Here is a 20125-nt window from a genome sequence, read left to right as displayed (position 1 = left end):
CACCCTTCACCCGCGCCTTCCTAACCTATCTCGTTGCAGAGAGTGTTATCGAACACTCTCAGCTGCGGAAAACGTCTGGTCACAGGTTGTCAGCGATTACGAGTGGTAAGCTCAGCCACAGAGCTCAACATGCATGCAATGACGTACGTGGAGCTCCCATCCAAAATTATTTAGGCTCGATGCTCATACGGATTACAGCCATCCTTGCCGGCATTTGTGAAAAATTTGTCTGCTTAATTTAGCACATTGTATACACAAAATCACTTAAGAAATTAAAATGAATTCTTCATAAATAAAATTTCGCTATTTGCTTTCATCGGTTAAATTTCGCCATTTTCATTAATCTTCCACAATGCAAATACTATACCATTTTATTTGAATAAAGTTCTCTGCACGAAAAAAACAATGTCATATGTTTACTAAAAGTTGTCATTAAGTGTAAATACAAAATAAAAGTGTCACATGATATACGAAGTTAAAGCTTCAGATCGTTACGTCTTAATAGTAAAAGGAACTCAGATATAAATTTAGTAACACGTATTTCAGTTATCGCGGAGAGCGGCGAAGCAGCACGGAGCGCTATTGTGAGGTAATGATCCTCTCAACCCGTTAAGGCTGAGGGATACCGTTGTGCTTCGTTATGACGTAACATTACAATTGTTACCTAAAGTGAGCAGTTAACGATATTATTTTATGGTCTTGGAACGTAATAGCTCATTTATGGGTGTTTCCAAGCTCGTACAGGTAATCTGCAAAGCCATTATTACAATATTTATGACACAGATTACTTACTATGGAAGTTGGAGACAATTTATAGCCCAGTGTGCTGTGAATGAGAATTCTGACAAGGGTGGGGCGCAAAAATTTCTTACAGAAATAGCCATCCTGTAGTCACGGATAGAAAAGAACTGCATGAAATGGTAGAATACTAGGAACCTACTTGAAAAACATTTGAATAGGAAAGGAACTGAAGAAAGGAAAACAAAATTAACGACAATGGGGGAAGATAAAAACGTAACAATAATGTAGAAGGGGCGGAAATACTTCAGTACTGGTGTATGTACGCTGAAAACGACGTTATTATATACATAAACCGAAATATGTGCATGATTTTAAGTACCTAAGAAGTGGAACCGAAAACAGCTGAAGGTGCTACATTTATTCCAAAGCGAACATATATATGATAAACTGACTGTAGAGGTTTCTGCAACTATATGGAAATACGATTGAAGTAAAGAGTGATGAAGTGTTTTGTCTGGATCTCACAGCGTGCTGCTGAAATTTTGACTATGGGGAAGGAAGACAGGCATAGTCTGCTGACTTCTGAAATGTGGACGTGGTGGAGAATGGAACAAGTACGAGGGCGTGCTGAAAAATGACGGATTCGAATTTTTCGTGAAAATCTTGAAGCTTTCTAAATAAAACTAACTTTATTAACAATCTGCACTTTTTTTGTTAATGCCTACATATTTATTCCTCAGTACAGACGGCCTGGTGACGAACACATTTCTCCCAACGAGAGACCACCGCAGAATATTTTACTTGGAGCCCAATCTCACCCCTGCACCTCTTCATCACTTTCAAGTGAGGTCCTCGAACACGTGCCTCAATTTTTGGAAAAATGTGAAAATTGGATGGGGCCAGCTCGGGACTGTATGGTCCGGAACATTTGATTCGAACTTTATAAGCGAAATCGTTCTAGTACTACTAAGTGTGGACCAATTCTACACAATCATATTTCCTTTCCATATTTTGTTAGAATGTAGTATGGATCAAAAGAAGAAGAAAACCTTGACAACCATGAGCACTTGTTCACCTTTGCTCCTGTGGAAAACTTCTACTTACGAAGGGATCATAGCTATTAACGTAGGCATTTTGGAACCCTTTGTTTGGCAGACAATTTTTTCCTGTTTCAATCCATACTACCCCCTCTCAAAATATGGAAAGCAAAAAGCTTGCAGTAGATGTTCATTGTCAGAGGTATTAGAGAGATTTTTGTGTATGACTTTCGAGTCTGTAGTTTCCGGACCAGGATCCATTTCCTCAAATTGGTACATTTGCCCTTCTCCATCCGTCAATCATCAGTGGATCATCTTGGAATCAACCTGTATAATGATACACCAAAATATTGTGACACTACCCAACTTGAGACTGAATGCTACCTGGTTGCATTGTGGACATGTGATGCAGTATAGAAAGCTTACAGGCAGATTAGAAACGGAATTGAAGTCGTTCTAGCGACAATACGGCCAGCAATTCAGCAAATCCAGTAACATAAGTGACTCCGACAGACAGCAGATGTTTGCGACACGGAATCTAGGAACGAGGATCTCTGAAACAGTGAAGTTCGTGGTCTGTTCGTGTGCTACTATCGCGAGCATCGAAGGAAAGGTTTTGTAGGGTGTTGAAGCCAATAGCAGGCCTAAGATGTGCGTGCGTCTCATCACAGAAATTGAAGCTTAGCAGTTCTGCAATGCAGGAGAGAGAGCGATCTATGGCAGATCTAGTGACAGTCTACACGGCTAGTGCAAGCACAACCATCTCGGAGGACAATGATTGGAGCACATCGTGGAACATGGCGCTCTGCCACAGACTATCTGGAAGTATTCCAACGTTGACGCAACGGCATCATCTATTACAATTGCAATGGGTACAGGATCATTGACTTTGGATCAATGGTAGCACATAGCCTGTATGTATGAATTACGTTTAATGTTAAACTAGACCGAAGTCTGTGTACGCGTACGCCGTCATCTTAGTAAATATTTGGTCGAAACATCTAACGCGCCAGAGACACAGGCTGGTGGAACTAGGATTATGCTCTGGAGGACATCCATCTTGGCTTCTATGGAAGTAATCGAAGAAGGCTTGAGAGTTGTGGGGTACATCTGCATTACTGCACACTACCTTCATTCCTTCACGGTTGATATGTTCTCGGAAGGCAACGGCATTTTCCTGTAGGATAACTGTCAGTGTCAGAGGGCATGATAGTTCTATAGTGGTTTGAGGATCCTGGAATTGAAGCTGATGTATTAGCCACCAAATCGCGTTGGTGTAATAACGTTTATATCATATAAGAAGTATCTAAGTCTTCATAAGGTTCTGCAGCACTGCGCAAGTACTCTGCATAGAGGGACAATATGGTATCAGAGAGACGCGGAAGTTTGAGCGTGGCTCATTGGTGAGCTGGCCTGGCGTCACGGTATCACCCATGTCAGGAGCTTGCTACTGGCTAAGCAAGACTCCAATGCAAGTAGTAACACAATATTTCCGTGGCTGAGACTGGCTGAAACAGGCGACCATGAAACTCCCTCTGGTCTGCAGGAACTCGACCGCCAGAACTGGCAGCGTCTGTCTTGTAGTGAGGGCCACAGTGAACACTCGCCAGTTATGTTAATTATTGCATTAAAAAGGCATTCTGGTAGTGGTGGGCCACAGGGGCTGGAAGAAACTAGAGTCAAATGTCCAACAAATGCAAAATGATACCGACAGGTAATAAGCTGTACAACGTACTGCGCGCATAGAAAACTGTCATGCCTTTGAAACCACAGGAATCACAAAACAAAAGAATTTAAACTGTGTGCTCCACGCTGAAAGCCAAGTAAATAAAAGATGTACTTCAGATATTACCATTACAGCGCTAAATCCGCAACTTGTGTATGAGGCTACGACTAAGAGCTTCCAATGCAGCGAAGCGACATCTCTGAAGACGCCAAGTTGGGGAGTTAAGAAAATCTGCGAGATGTGACAAATTTCCAACGCCAACGTCGCATGTACAGCTAGAGGCAAGGACAAGAAGGGTGTTGTAATGTCATTTCAATTGAACGCGTATGAGACGCCAACAGACACCAGCTCTGCCGCAGAAAATTTACGCAAATGGCTTCACCTATGCGCAGACGCTTGGTGCGACGTAATTCCGCAACCCTACCATGGAATCGTCGAAAGCATGCCACTCACAATCACTGCTATACTGTGTTCCATGTGTGGACCAATACGCCAGGCGGCGATAAAGGTTTGGCTCTTCAGAGTGGGGATAGCACTGCAAACGGATATCTCTACCATATGTGAGATAACTGCAGTCAAGCATCATCCTTTTATCCTCGCATTTGGTCCTTGGAGACAGTACGGTTGCTTAATTTCTGGGGCTAAAAAGAACTTCGGTCCTTCAGATTTAATCTATTGTCCGCGGGATCATATCGTGTGCAACAGGGGAGTTAAGCTTGGTACTATTGCTAAGCTAGCTTACGCCAGTTTTGTTGAGCTAAGCACGCAACATATTTCAGAAACATAGATGACAGCAGAAGGTAAGCAGCATCCGTCAAATCATGACGATTGTCATTCCATTGCACAATTCATTGTGGCAAACAAGAGCAAGTACAGTTAACGTGTACGCCATGTTGTGAATAACATCCCTGTAAGAAAGTTATCTCGTCACCGGAAGTGACTGAAGAAACCCAACAATTTCAGCTGTAGAACACAACGTAAACAGAACACTGTGACTGAAGGTTTATTAGTAATTTGGGCCAAACAGGGTGTCAATATTGCGCTTACGTCTAACGCATGCTGTCCTATCGAGGCGAAACGATAACGCTGGTATCTATTCAGTGTGTTAATAACATACACTACCGGCAATTAAAATTGCTACACCAAGAAGAAATGCAGATGACAAACGGGTATTCATTGCACAAATGTATTATACTAGAACTGAGAACTGATTATATTTTCACGCAATTTGCGTACATAGATTGTGAGAAATCAGTACCCAGAACAACCACCTCTGGCCGTAATAACGGCGTTGATACGCCTGGGCATTGAGTCAAACAGAGCTTGGATGGCGTGTACAGGTACAGCTGACCATGTAGCTTCAACAGGATACCACAGTTCATCAAAAGTAGTGACTGGCGTATTGTGAGGAACCAGCTGCTCGGCGACCATTGACCAGGCCTTTTCAATTGGTGAGAGATCTGGTCAATGTGCTGGCCAGGGCATCAGTCGAACATTTTCTGTATCCAGAAAGGCCCGTGCACGACCTGCAACATGTGGTCGTGCATTATCCTGCTGAAATGTAGGGTTTCGCAGGGATCGAATGAAGGGTAGAGCCACGGGCCGTACCACATCTGAAATGTAACGTCCACTGTTCAAAGTGCCGTCAATGCAAGCAAGAGGTGATCGAGACGTGTAACCAATGGCACCCCATACCGTCACGCCGGGTGATACGCCAGTATGGCTATGACGAATACACGCTACCAATGTGCGTTCACCGCGATGTCGCCAAACACGGATGTGACCATCATGATGCTGTAAACAGAACCTGTATTCATCCGAAAAATGACGTTTTGCCATTCATGCACCCAGGTTCGTCGTTGAGTACACCATCGCAGGCGCTCGTGTCTGTGATGCAGCGTCAAGTGTAACCGCAGCCATGGTCTCCGAGCTGATAGTTCATGCTGCTGCAAGCGCCGTCGAACTGTTCGTGCAGATGGTTGTTGTCTTGTAAACGTCCTCATCTGTTGACTCAGGGATCTAGACGTGGCTGCACGATACGTTACAGCCATGCGGATAAGATGCCTGCCATCTCGACTGCTAGTGATACGAGGCCGTTTGGATCCAGCACGGCGTTCCGTATGACCCTCCAGAACCCACCGATTTCATATTTTGCTAACTGTCATTGGATCTCGACCAACGCGAGCAGCTCTGTCACGATACGATAAATCGCAATCGCGATAGGCTACATTCCTACCTTCATTAAAATCGGAAACGTGATGGTACGCATTTCTCCTCCTTGCACGAGGTATCACAACAACGTTTCAGTAGGCAACGCCGGTCAACTGCTGCTTGTGTATGAGAAATCGTTTGGGAACTTTCCTCGTGTCAGCACGTTGTAGGTGTCGCTACCGGGGCCAACCTTGTGTGAATGCTCTGAAAAGCTAATCATTTGCATATCACAGCATCATCTTCCTGTCGGTTAAATTTCTAGTCTGTAGCACGTCATCTTCGTGGTGTAGCAATTTTAATGGCCGGTAGTGTATTATATCTCTTCGAGCGGTAAACCGTAACCCACGATGTTTTTCTACTTTAATACAGCTTAATACAACATTCGGAGCATGTGTTGCTCAACAACATTAATCTTTCTTAACTGATTCGTATTTTTAAAGTGCTACAAAACAGGAAACTTAAACCTTCTAGTCAAATTTTGAACATGTTTTTAATACTTACGTGCACGAAAATAAAACCCACTTGTTAATGTTTTCATGCTCTATTCAGATAGTATGATGCGCTTCGACAAACTTTTGCTACCCAATTCAATGATTCAACTTTTATCGAGAAAATTAAATCACCCAGTCCTACCGCTCTTTGGAAGCTGCGTGGAATTTTATCGGCAGGTGAAAACTTTCAACGCTGGAGTTCACAATCACACATAGCAGCAAATGCGAGAACTACGAAACAGAGGACATCCGGTCAGATCATCGCACTGGCCCGTAATAAGTTGTCCGTGTCAGCTTTTTAACTGCACCTATATGCACTCTGTGTGCTTATTTTGCGTCGGAGTTGGTAACCCAAAGCGCGTTTCCAATGATGTCAGTCAGGTGTGTTTATGGAATATTGAACTGCCGGACGCCTGCCAATTCCGATCAGTGTTATTCATTCTAAGCTTCGCTCCTCTGCTGATTTTACGCCCAGTCGCACTCGACGTTTGTGGAACACATTAAGTACAAACAGTGTTTTATGTTTTATGCTAATTATGTTCATGTTCATAACGATATAAAAATTTTCGGATTAGACAAAAGAAATTCAAATTAGCTACACAGAAATTTGTATATGTGTGATATAGAAAAGAAAATTATTTTGTGAAATTTACACATTTTTAATAATGAAAAATTTTCTTCACAAGCTTCTAAATTTTAGGACCAGAGGCAGATTGACATGTCGTTGTCACTACACACTGTACAGGGTTCAGGCACTTCCTTCCGTTAAACTTAGGTTTTATGCAAAACCACTCTTCATCCAAGAGGTGATTTAAGTATTATCTCTTATCACTGACATATCTTAACTCTTATCATGTACCATAAGCTATCTATCTGTCCAACGGGAATCTGTCACAATGAAAACTGTCTGAGCTTCTCCATCCCTTTCTGTTTACGAGTATTTCCTTACATCTCATCTGCTAATCCTATCCTATTATTCCTCTGTCTTAACTTCTTGTCCATCTTTGACTCCTTCTGCACTGTTGCCTCACATTTCTATTAGATGTTAGTACTTACATTAGAGATGAAATTAACGAGGAAATTACTTAATAGGATATTAATAATTTTGTAAGTTCTATGTATTCATTACTGTACATAGTTCCTTTTATCACTATTATTATTACTATTACTGTCATTACATATTGCTCCTGTACTATACAATTAGTGGTACTAACTCACAAAGAATGGCTGGTGGGATTATTGGTAGTTGCGAGCTCTACTGTTAGCGATGTAATAGGTCCCCTTAGATATATGGCTTCCAAGAAGCGGAAGAAGAACGAGGCCTTCCGGACGCCACGAAGAACACAGTGTGTAGCAAACTGCGGTTGGTGGCTCATGCCGGTAGCAATGATGTGCGTCGCTTTGAATCGGAAGAGATTCTCTTTAGCCGGCCGCGGTGGTCTCGCGGTTCTAGGCGCGCAGTCCGGAACCGTGCGACTGCTACGGTCGCAGGTTCGACTCCTGCCTCTAGCATGGATGTGTGTGATGTCCTTAGGTTAGTTAGGTTTAAGCAGTTCTAAGTTCTAGGGGACTGATAACCACAGCAGTTGAGTCCCATAGTGCTCAGAGCCATTTTGATTCTCTCTACTTGCTGGCAGCTATCCGAAATGGTAAAAGCTTTCTTTGCAATATGAGTGCAGAACTCATACTCTGTCGATACAACTCACTGTGGAAACTTGTTTGGTCGTGCGGTAGCGTTCTCGCCTCCCAAGCCCGGGTTCCCGGGTTCGATACCCGGCGGGGTCAGTGATTTTCTCTGCCTCGTGATGACTGGGTGTTGTGTGATGTCCTTAGGTTAGTTAGGTTTAAGTAGTTCTAGCTTCTAGGGGACTGATGACCATAGATGTTAAGTCCCATAGTGCTCAGAGCCAAGACAAAGAACCTTGTTACAGAGTCAAGTGGAGAGTTCGTATCTGAGGCTCAGACGCTTCTGCGACCGTATCCAGAGTGTAAGAAACATGTATGACACAAATTGAAGAGCACATTCTTCACACGTAGACGAAGAAATTATGTTATTTGAAAATGGGTCAGGGAACGTTTTGTTTCCAGGTTACAGCTCATTTTCTCCAACTCATTAACCATGGGAAACACACACGGACAGAAGGAAACCTGAGTATCATTTCAAATAGGCAATTCACTAATACAGTTATAGTTGGTAGTGACGTAACTATACCTTCAATATATTGGGTAAAATACATGTTCAAAGACGGTGGCAGGTATAAAACATGGTTTGAAATTGTACTAAATGCTCCCTCCGAAAATTATTTTGAGTAATTATTTCAGCAGCTAACTCTAAGAGTAGATGGTTGCGAAAACAAGCTTTACCTACTACCAACTAACAGTCCTACACAAATAACAAGCTTCACGACGCTGCAAGGTTTTACGACCACGTTGTCGTACCAAGACTGAAAATCGTAACACACAAAGCTACCAAAAATAAATAAAAAAGTGTATCTACTTTTAAAAAAGGAGGTAAAAATTCGTTCGATGCATGATCTGCTGAATGGAACGAATGGTCTAATTAGTACAAAATATGGATTGAGAGTAAATCGAAGAAGTAAGTAATGAGAAGTAGCAGAAATGAGATCAGTGAGAATCTTAAGATCAGGATGGAGGGTCACAAAGTAGATGAAGATAAGGAATTCTGCTACGTAGGCAGCAAAACAACCAACGACGGACGGAGCAACGAGGACATCAAATGCAGACTAGCGCTGGCAAAAAGGGCATTCCTGGCGAAGAGCACTCTTTTAGTGTCAAACATAGGCCTTAAGTGAGGAAGTAATTTACGAGACTATACGTTTCGGCCACAGAATTGCTTGGTAGCGAAAAATGGACTGTGGGAAAACCATTACAGAACAGAATCCAAGCATTTGAGATGTGATGTTGCTGAGGAATGCTGAAAAATAGGTGAACTGATAAGGTACGGGATGAGGAGTTCTGCACAGAATCGTCGAGGAAATGAATATATGGAAAACACTGACAAGAAGAAGAGACAGGACTACAGGAAATACGTTACTGACTCCATGGTACTAGAGGGAGCTGTAGAGGGCAAAAGCTATAGGGGAAGACAGGAATATATCCTGCAAATAACTGAGGATGTCCGCTGCTCATGGTCCAGTGGCTAGCATTGCTGCCTGTGGATCACGGGGTCTCGGGTTCGATTCTGGCCGGCTTGGGGATTTTTCTCTGCCCATGGTGTGTTATCCTTTCTCATTCCATCAACATCATCATCCGTGACCGTGGCTAATTTGAATTGTGTAAAAACTGATCTGTGAAAAATTTGGGACTTTGGACGGGCGCTGATGACCGCGCTGTTGAGTGCCCCAGAAACCAAGAATCATCATCAAATAATTGAGGACATTGATTGCAAATGCTACTCTGAAATGAAAAGCTTGACACGCGAGAAGAATCTGTGGAACGCAACATCTAAGTATGAAGACTGATGAATCGATAAAGAAAGATAGAAAAGACAGTATTTGGCGTGATGTCCCTTAAGAAGGGACCGAACAACTCATTGTGAAGCCAAAGTACTGCTTCCATCACCGCGAGGTGATCCAACGCCTTGTTGACTTCCTCAGTTTGTAAAAGTAATTGTCTTTAATAAATCGTATAGTTTATCCGAAATTGTAATGATCTGTTTTTCTGTAATTCACATAATTTCTTCGTCTTGCATATTTGTATTTAATAAATCGTTTAGTTTATCCGAAATTGTAATGATCTGTTTTTCTGTAATTCACATAGTTTCTTCGTCTTGCATCGTGTTTTTTTTCTTATTTTTATTTATTGATATTTTCTTTTTGTGTATTATACAGTTCTTGTATGCAGAACTCGCAATATTAACCAATACTGCATGAAACACAACCTCATTTCTAGCAACAACAAAAATTTTAGAAAAAGACGGAAACTGCTTATAGCGATCGCTAGTGCACATTTTCATCATGCGATTGGAGAAAATTTATTAGTCTGAAGTATCAAGTTCATGGAACATTGCATAGTAATTCCGAATAACGCCGGCACTACAACATCGTATTTATCCGCTGACACCGGGCAAGCGACTCCCTGAACAGGAGTATACATAATAAATGTGCGAGTACAGGTTGTAGACACATGGTTCACGACATTGGGAGTTTGGGTGTGGCTGTAAGGCCTGCTCGAATAACAAAATGGTAGCTGGCACGGTAGCTCAGTGTGTTCGGTCAGAGGGCTACCTACCTTCTGTAACCGTCCGGAACAAATTCCACGAACAATATAGGACAGAATGATATCACAAAATAAAACAAAATTTAAAAAATTGTAAGGCTGCCGGTCGCGATAAGTGGGAAATCCGGGTTCGAGTCCCGGTCCGGCACAAGTTTTTGTTCGTCGTCATTTCATTATTCAGCTGATGGTCGTCCGTATTCGCAACTGCATATACGTTTCATGCATAAAAACACCATGTGTTCCTAGGTACACTATCTTGTAGGTAAAGCACTGTACTATTCATTATGTTCCCTCGTGTAAATGAAATTTCGGTTTTTCATGTACTCCAGTATCAAAATAACGGAAACGCGGCTCACCAGGGTATCTCAATAGGGTGTGCACATTTAATTAATTAATTTTATGGACGCCATGATCCACTAGAGAGAAAAGGCATACGTAGTTGGCCATCTATATTGCAGGTCACAGTAAGATAGTTTAATGCTTTTACAAGTAACTTACAGCAAGAGAGCTCCATGTGTTGTAATACGGAGTCGGACAACTTAATTTTCATATGGTATTCTTGGAGTCAGATCTCAGTGCATTCATTACATTCGTCTAGAAATAATTAACAATTGTGTTAGTAATTGTTACAAAGTCACTCTTTCTGCCGGAAATAGTGCTACATTTTATTTCAAAAAATTCGACAAATTTACCCATTTCAACAATATGTTATACATTAGGACGCTCCACAAACTGGTCTCCAAAAGTTGCTGGTTTCATTAAAAGTCGAATGGTCCGAAGATGTGAATTTGAAACTCTCACATTCAAAGTAACTGACGATAATATTAAAACTAGCGTTACTACATTCTATTGAAATCAGTTACGTGCGTCAACAGATAAGCTCTACAACGATAGAAATCATGTAGTAATTCTAGCAAAAATACCTAAGTAATAATGAATTATATTAGACACAAGTGTGTCTGATCTCATTGCTAACAGCATTCCCAAACACGAATAACGTATAGTGCCACTTCATTGGAAGTACTTACAACATTAGTTTAAGCCGTTAAAAGACTTTTAAAATACATCATAAATTTGTAACATTCAATTTTGTATTAAAATTACTTGCCCGCTTCGTGAAACATAAATTTTTTTACGGTCTCCTTTTTTTCTTTAAAAGGCGTGACGTATTCCTCAATGCCTTTGTCAGTTTTATCCGATTCTTGATTGTTGCGAGCACGTTAGTTACCTCATGTTAATCGGCCGAGCTTCTGAATACCGATCATGTGCTGCATTAAAATGTAACTGTGAATGTGATGCACATCATGGGTACTGAAGTAGACTTAAATCCACAAATGATGTAGAAGTGAAGAGAGTGAATGCCTTTACGTTGTTTATAGGCTGTTTTGAAAAAAAAGAGGAAAAAATCAGTTAAAAGTGTTCGTCGCCATTTTTAAGCGTAGGCCGCGTTGAAACACTGGCGTCAGTTTTAAAAGGTACCACACTCGACTCTGAAGGCAGTGTAATCTAAATCCATATTTATCGCTCGACTACACGAATAGCATTTTATGGGTTACGCGTCAGCTGTGATGAAATAAAATATCTTGACCACCCTTGATTGGAAAACCGTTTTATCTCTACTTCGTTTCGTTTAATGGGTCTCCTCATTTCCTGCGGCCGAAGAATGATGAAATACAGGAGACAAAAATCTAGGTATGAAGTAAATTGCACTTTCGATTTAACAGGTTATTCAATCATCTCTCCAATATGAAATGGAACTTCAAAAAACTTTCAATCAAGCATTCTTAGCACTTCACTGAAACGATGGCTCCAAAGTTGATTACAGTTCGAAACATCGTTTTTATGGTCTGACGATTAGAGATGCTGGCTGCTGATACCGACCTTCTGGTATCAAGTAATGGAGACTTCTCCATACCAAAAATTTTAACCGGTGGAATGTGATCGTGGGATCTGGGATACATTTAAAATTCGTTTTCTATGTGTTTCTCGTGTGACTGGAAAGCATGGCATCCAGCGAAATTGTTTCACAGTACAAAACTGCACTCCATTAAATTTCCTGGAAAAAAGTTCCTACTCTTTTTTCTCAGGGACGAATATTTTCGCGTTTCAGGGGTGGGGAACTGGCAGATTATTGAAACTAGTGCTTTTAAGTGTTAACTTAACGTTTACTTTTTAATGTAGTGGGTTAAGAACAAATATGAAATATGTATAACACATCTAAATACAGAAGAACAGTATTAAGCGATACAATGTGGTCGGGCCCTTTCTTCCTTCGTAAGCTACCTGAAGAGCCAGCAGGTGAGTTTAGACCCCACCACGTAACAAGAAGCAGCTACTGCTGTCATATTGAACCTTCTCCAACATGTCTTATGAATCACTAGCGATGCCATGTGCAGACTTGTCTGCGGGTGTTTAATGTCCACTGTGCTGACACTACATGTAATACAGATATTACTGATAGGGGAAAAACGCATATGGAAAAATTTTCTCTATACTGCTAGAGAGAAAATTAACTCTTTTGTCATCCGTTACGGCGGTTTTAGTGTCCTTCAGGAGGAGAGTAGCTTTCACCTCCCCGAGCGGTGCAACGCCGAAGGTATTAGTCCCAAAATAAAGATGTATCAGACATTTATTCTGGGAAATTTGATGTAGTTTAATTTCGTACCTGGAAATATTTTCGGCAGAAACCGCGGTCTTCGAGTTATTCAAGGAAAACATAGAAAGCCAACTTCAAACGCACTGTAAACCGAATGCTCACACCCTCCCTGCCAGAATTTTTAGTATGTTCCTCATGTACTGTACGAAAATGTTCGATTAAACGTTTTCCTTCTAAGATTCCGTCGTTGACTCGACTGCAGGCAGTCAACGACCTGTAAAATGAGTATAATTGTTTTTTCCATTAAAGGTATTTCTTCATACATGTTAAATATATTCATTTGATATCAACATTTCACTTGCACTGTAAATTTACCTGTTTTATTTAAGTCTAAACACTATTTGCATGTTAACGATGGACTGTTGTAGTGGAGAATGCATCTCCTTGGCTGCAGTTTACCTTTAAATGGCGTATAAAGTACCGTGAATGAAAGTTCAAGTTCGTTGTGACCTTTACCATTAATTACATTACTTATTGTGATATTACGAAGAGTGGTCGTCCAGATAATCAGTGGCAAAATTACTGGGAATACGAGACCATGTTGAATAAGCTTTCGACAGACACGACCAGTGGATGCTGTGTACATTTCCTTACTGAAAGTCCTTAAACTGGTCAGTTGTTTCTTGACGCATTGCAAAGTGGAAACTTCATCTATAGGGTCCATAAAAATGAATCTCTTCGTCGTGGTCTCAAAATTTTGGATAATATTGTCACTGACTGTCTCGACAACCACTCTCTATAAAATTACAATGAATAAAGCAATGAATTGTAGAGATAACTATGCCAGAATACCGCACCGAACTTAAAATCTCTTAAACTTTCATATATACACGCACATGAGTATTTTAGTGGTCTCTTCTCAGTTTCTGTATGGTCGTAACTGCACCACTAAGTGTACTGCGTCTGTCAGAACTGACTAACAGTTTTGTATCCACTCGAATAACTGATGTGCTGCTAAGGGGAATATAAGTATTAATTTCTTAGTGTAGCCATGCAAAATTGAAAGTATTGACGAACTTGGAATAACTATAATTTGTAGCATGCAAGTGACGTAAGTACTGACGTAATGTTGTCGTTACACTAGTCACAAATACAAATCTCTGCACTTACACTCTTTGCACACTGTTTATACATCTTCGAAATTAATTACTTTTCTAGTGTGGCTCAGAATCTTTGAATCTACACATTCTTAGAAGTTGTGGCTTCACCTATTTGCGTGTTCATATTAGGTCTAAGGACAATTACTCTCCAAAACTCTCTCAAGACTCAAAACTGACGTCTCAGTAAATACAGTCAGAATACTCATGTCTCACATCTAAACCTGGTACGTCTAGTTACGACCGAAAGTAATTGATGATAATCGTTGTAAAGAACTCGTGTTTACATTGCATACAGATCCTATGAAATGAAGAGAAAAGAAGAAATATGGAACTGGCTCAACAGCGGAGTTGTCTAACCTGTGAACATCATTCGAGAACCAGTGATATGCATCGGCAAAAGGACGCAAAAGTGTACCACATTTGCAACAATCACACTGGATCGGCACTTGGACCCGTAGGCTTGTCTCTAGCGAGGAGTGCATTAGTGTCTGGTTGCTCATTAGCCACAAGTGGCGTAGGTCGGGGTCGTATCCTCTTTTATTTTCCGCTCTAATACCTGTCGCAGCTGAAGACTAGCAAAATCTCAGTTGAAGACACTCAATTGAGGAACGTGCAATGCATATAGAAGGGGAAGCAAACTAAATAATAAAACTGATTTAGAGTCTATGCGGAGTAACAGATTGAGAAACGAAATCATCGTGGGGCATTGACGCCCTTGAGGCTCCACCAGGGGAAGTTCGGCTGCCGAGTTGCAAGTCTACTTTCAGGTGACGTCACATTGGGCGAATTGCGTATCGGTGATGATGAGATAATGATGAGGACAAGACTCAGTCCACGAACGAAGAAAGTCTCCAACCAGGCCGGGAATCTATCCCGGGCCCGCTACATGGTAGGCAAACACGTTGCAATTCAGCTTTCAGGCTGACTAACAGACGGAGAGGAACGTTGAAATAATTTGTTCCTGATTATATCAACCGCCCGCACCGAATTACGGTTGTAGGACATTCATTCATTGCTTTCCTGGCCATAATTTCACGTCGTTTCCTGGATAGTAGATTTCTTCAAATATACCATTAAACAATAGTCTGAAACGGATAGTGGCAGATTATAGGATTACTGGTACAATTTTGGAGCCTGCCACAGCACTTGACAGCCTAGGGACAATGCTAAAACTATAAAATTGACGATACAATTAGAATCAGTTGTAGAGGTCCCAAACGAAGGAATTTTTGTTGAGAATTCTACACAGACAGTACATCTGTCACGAAATCTGCATTATAGAAGCAATGACGTCTGATGTCCTTATCAAGAAAATTTGATAACAGAAGTTCAGATGCTTGAAATGTCTCTGAGCACTATGGGACTTAACATCTGAGGTCATCAGTCCCCTAGAACTTTGAACTACTTGAACCTAACTAAACTAAGGGCATCACAAACATCTATGCCCGAGGCAGGATTCGAACGAGCGACCGTAGCAGTCACGCGGTTCCACATTGAAGCACCTAGAACCGCTCAGCCATTGATAATAGAAGTTCACGTACGTAAGAGGTAGCATAGCATAAACGGAAGTGTAGTCACAATTCTCAAGAACCATACATGGTAGACTGTCCAATAAGTTTATTTCCTTAGTAACGCACGTACAGTACTGTGAAATGATCAGTTAGGACAGTTGCAGTCATTTATCCTCCGACCAACGCGCTATAAAAATACGGAATGATATAACTGTTATCGATACAAAGCACTTTCCGCCTGTTGATTTTGGAGTGTGTGCCTAGATGTAGATAACAAATTTCGTGTTAAAAAAAATCGTCGACATTAGCAAAATGTAGGCACATTATTTTCTGAGTAAGCATCGGCACTGTTTCTTCGTACCACATTATCACCGTAATACGTTAGACCTTCAATCAGAATCTACCTAAATCTTCGGAATACGTATGCATGGCAGCCTCGGTCCCCCTTCACGTGAATACGATTACACCACCTTGTCCGGCACAAATGCAGAGAGCATATACACTGTGTAGGACTGTTAGTTAGCGGCATTGATATAGATCATGTGTCTCGCTTACTTGGCTTTAAACCACTACTACAACACAAAGAGTGAACAAAATGTTTATTACGATGCAGCATGTTTCTTTTTATCTCCCACTAAAGTATCAAAACTAAATTTCGCACAAAACTGAAGTAACATGTTTCACCGATACATACTCTACAGTTGACTGTACCAAGGCTCAATATTATCCCTGTCTGGAGCACAGAACAATATTTGTACCTCCGTTGTCTAGCCGATGTATTCATTGCAGCACATTACTGTAAATGACGATGTATCGTCTTACTAATACGCACCATCTAGTTCGTGTGAGTATTATTTTGAAACACAAGTAATTGAACACACTGTTGAGCTTCCGATCGCCTCTTTATTCTACGATTCGAAGAATAAATGACCGCAGAAAATGAAAATGAGGAGACAAACTGTGGGGAAGTGGAGTAGTGGGAGACTAGGAAGTGCACGCAACTTTCCTGTGGTATTTTGGTTATAGAGTAATTCGCTGTCAAGAAGTAATCTAATGTGAAAAGCTTTTTCTCAGACTTTTGCTGTAATGCTGATTTTCAAAGCATCACCCCACACCTAATATGATTCACGTGCAAATTAGCACCTGCATATAATGATCCTGTTATCGTCGAATTAAGTCTTAAAAAAGTCTCTTTCTTCGTACTTTCCTTCTTCCTGAGCAACATTGTCTCCATAGATACAAAAGTTTTGGATTATGTCGACACTCAGTCCTCGGTTATTTCTATGATACATCTATTCGACTACCATCCAGAATTCTTTGTGAAAGATTGGGCTATAAGTGGGTTTTCAGTAAGTGTAGTGGCCAGAAGGAGAAAGGTAAACACCGCACCATTAAGGCAGTGGCTAATAAAGTGCTGTGGCACTCTGATCAACATTTGGACGGAAGATTGCTTATATATTTGGTATTCGGCTTCGCAACAAGTTAAGACATAACATCATCTGAATAAATAAATTACTATGCCCAGGAACTCTGTTGTTACACCGAAAATGGTTTTCTCTTGTTTGTCATTCAAATGTGAGCACTCCATTTGGATGGCGTCACAGTTTTCCCAGTATCAAAAATTATTGTTTTGTAGACGTTGACAGCCGTTATTGGACGGCACAGCGTTACGAGCTGAGTCCCACATTAGCAGATGAGTAGCGGCCACTCTCGCACACATGTGGACCGAAGTTTAATTAGTCTGTGCGCTGTGAGAGATCCGGAGGATGAGCGCTGCACAAAATGCCGGTCGAGCTGCCGCGCGGAGGTCGTTAGGAGGAACAGGTCCCTCAGTTGATGAGAATTGGCGGATTAATTATGCATGTTCGCAGGTTTCGAGAAGTACGGGAGATGTACGGGCTCATAACGCCAGATATCATTACACCACAGAGCAAGCCAGGCGCATTAACCGAAGTAAAAACTATTACAGGATCATGTCGCTGTGTATTAATGAACCACCGGAAACTACCTAAACATGTCTCAAGCTCTATTATGTATTCGACTATTTAGTGTTTCGAACAAAGTAGGAATATCAGACTACTCTAGTGTGCATTGCCTCTTGAACGTGGTTTTCGTTTCAGTTACTCAGAGTATTCTGGGTTGTGTTTCGTGTGGATGTATGCAGCAGGGATGCAGTAATGAGCGCTTGTACAGTATAATAAAACACTAGTGAACGAACGTGGTCAGGAAAGGACACGACGAAAGTGGATAGACATGTGACCTGCTCACTTGTTTACTTTCAAAGCAAACCACGTTAAGTGGTAAATGTAACGTCTCGCTCCAGCGGACGGACCAGGTCAGCTGTGCCTTGAGACATTGTCGAGCAAGAACTTTTCCAAAGATTTGTTTAACACGGACAATTAGCTCACGTCCATACGCCTCTAATTCTCTTTTCGCCGGCCTCATTCAGGAATGAGCAAATCTTCTGCACTCAGGGTTCGAAACTTGCGCCTGCAAATCCAACTTCGCCAACTTTGCAGCATTTTAACCACCTTTAATAGCGATCCTACAGATACAAATTCTTGTCAAGTAATCTAAAGTCCTATCTACTGGGGTGTCTGTACTGGCGAGATATTGTTATCCTTGATTCTCTTCAAACCATACGTTTATGGAGTGGCTAATTCAAATGAATACATCGTTATCTATTTCCTTCTGCATCATCCTCCAGAATTAGCGTGTGCTTCCTCTGTAATTACCTCGTCATCGATGGTACAAAAACTCGACCTGTTTTTCAACGAAGTCTGTAATCATTCGTTCAAGCTTCCTCTTCTTTTATTATTTACGACAGTGCATCGAATGCGACGATATCCCTGTATCAATGAACAAGACCAACGCCACAATTAATGTACTTCTACTTCTTGTTATGTAACCCAGAGACATGATTTCGAAAGCGTTAGCATATATATTTTATATTCGACTACTTTTCTAAATATGACCTTCTACAGATCAGGGTAAATCTGTGGTATAAATCAGTATTATCTCTAAGCAGTTTTCGGTAACTGGGGTATGAAGCAGTTTTCGTTAACTGACGTGTGACGCCTTGATGTAGAATATGAATGAGTTCTAATACTAATCGATGTAGTACAATCTCTTAGAAGACCCTTGCCTAGAGACGGTTACGTGCTATTTTGGTCCAAGAGCTCTCTTCTAAACTACAAACCCAATTTAATGTACTTTCACCTCCATTGTCATTAATTGCTTCACTTTACGTTGAGTCATGTTACGAATTCGGAAGAAGAGGGATACGAAATGTGTAGGTGGGACCAAATTATAAGGTAATTTAAGCAAGTCATCGCCTTGAATATCAATGTCCCAGTTGCGGTGTGAGCACCAATTAGGGGGTCATTACCGTGTCATCAGCTGTGATCAATTGCCTGGAGTATGCAGATAGGGGCCTTATCAGGAGGAAGCGTGAGCCATTGGCTTTCCTGTAATAGTACACGGTTTCTGAAACAGAAGTAGATAAATAAATTTTAATAATCATTTTTAAAAATTCTCCATTACTATATTTCCGAAGACGGCATTCGTAAGACCACTCAACCAGATTTAACATATTTTTGTCTCACATGCAGCTTAATTACTGTGTCATTTAATTTTGCTGCTCACTCGAGGAGTCTGTCAACAATGTGAGTGCAGCAAATCTACGATAACGGCGGATACTGTCGCATGTTAGGTGATTTTAAACTTTTCCATTACTAACATCACCTAAAATTCTGTAGTGAGATTAATTTACACTTAGGCAATTATCAAACTACAGTTGGACACGTCAATGGAAAATCACTGCCACTTTATGCTCAGAACATATATGATAAAAGTGATTGAGTTATCTGACACGCAAAACTATCATCGAAAAATGACAGAACATGTTACTACTCGTGTAACTACAATGAAAACAAAGTTTCGCCCACTGGAACACTTCGGCGTGTTTGGATTTCAGGTAAGCGTTAAATTATCAACGCTGCCGGGCATTCAAAATATAACAATAATTTTAAAGAGATCAGGTAGGCTAAAAAAGGCATTACGGTTTCTGAGGCGGTGAATGCGCACGCGAAAAATACAAGAAAACGAAGTGTTTATAGGAAAAAACAATATTCTCAATAATATCGCAGTTTTCAACCTAGAATAGCGACAAAAACGTGCAATCTGCGCATACAGCATCCTAAACAACATCGAAGCGTGTCTAACGCTATCCGAACATTAGTATCGTGCTAGGATTTCAGGTAAGCTTCAAATTATCAACGCTGTCGAGCATTCGAAATATAACAATAAATTTAAAAAAAATGAGGTAGGCTAAAAATGCATTACGGTTTCTGAGATGGTGGATCCAGACGCGAAAAATACAAGAAAACGAAGTATTTAAAGTAAACAGCAATA

The 20125-nt window shown here is 41.0% G+C and overlaps 1 protein-coding gene across 1 annotated transcript in view; it reads right to left on the bottom strand.

The window, feature by feature from the left end:
• Positions 1-20125, bottom strand: part of LOC126262972 (zwei Ig domain protein zig-8-like) — a 392864-nt gene that overhangs the window by 372176 nt on the left and 563 nt on the right. The window lies entirely within an intron of this gene.

Source organism: Schistocerca nitens, chromosome 6 (genome assembly GCF_023898315.1).
Source record: "Schistocerca nitens isolate TAMUIC-IGC-003100 chromosome 6, iqSchNite1.1, whole genome shotgun sequence".
Classification (NCBI taxonomy): Eukaryota; Metazoa; Arthropoda; class Insecta; order Orthoptera; family Acrididae; genus Schistocerca; species Schistocerca nitens.
This window is presented reverse-complemented; position numbering and strand designations above follow the sequence as displayed.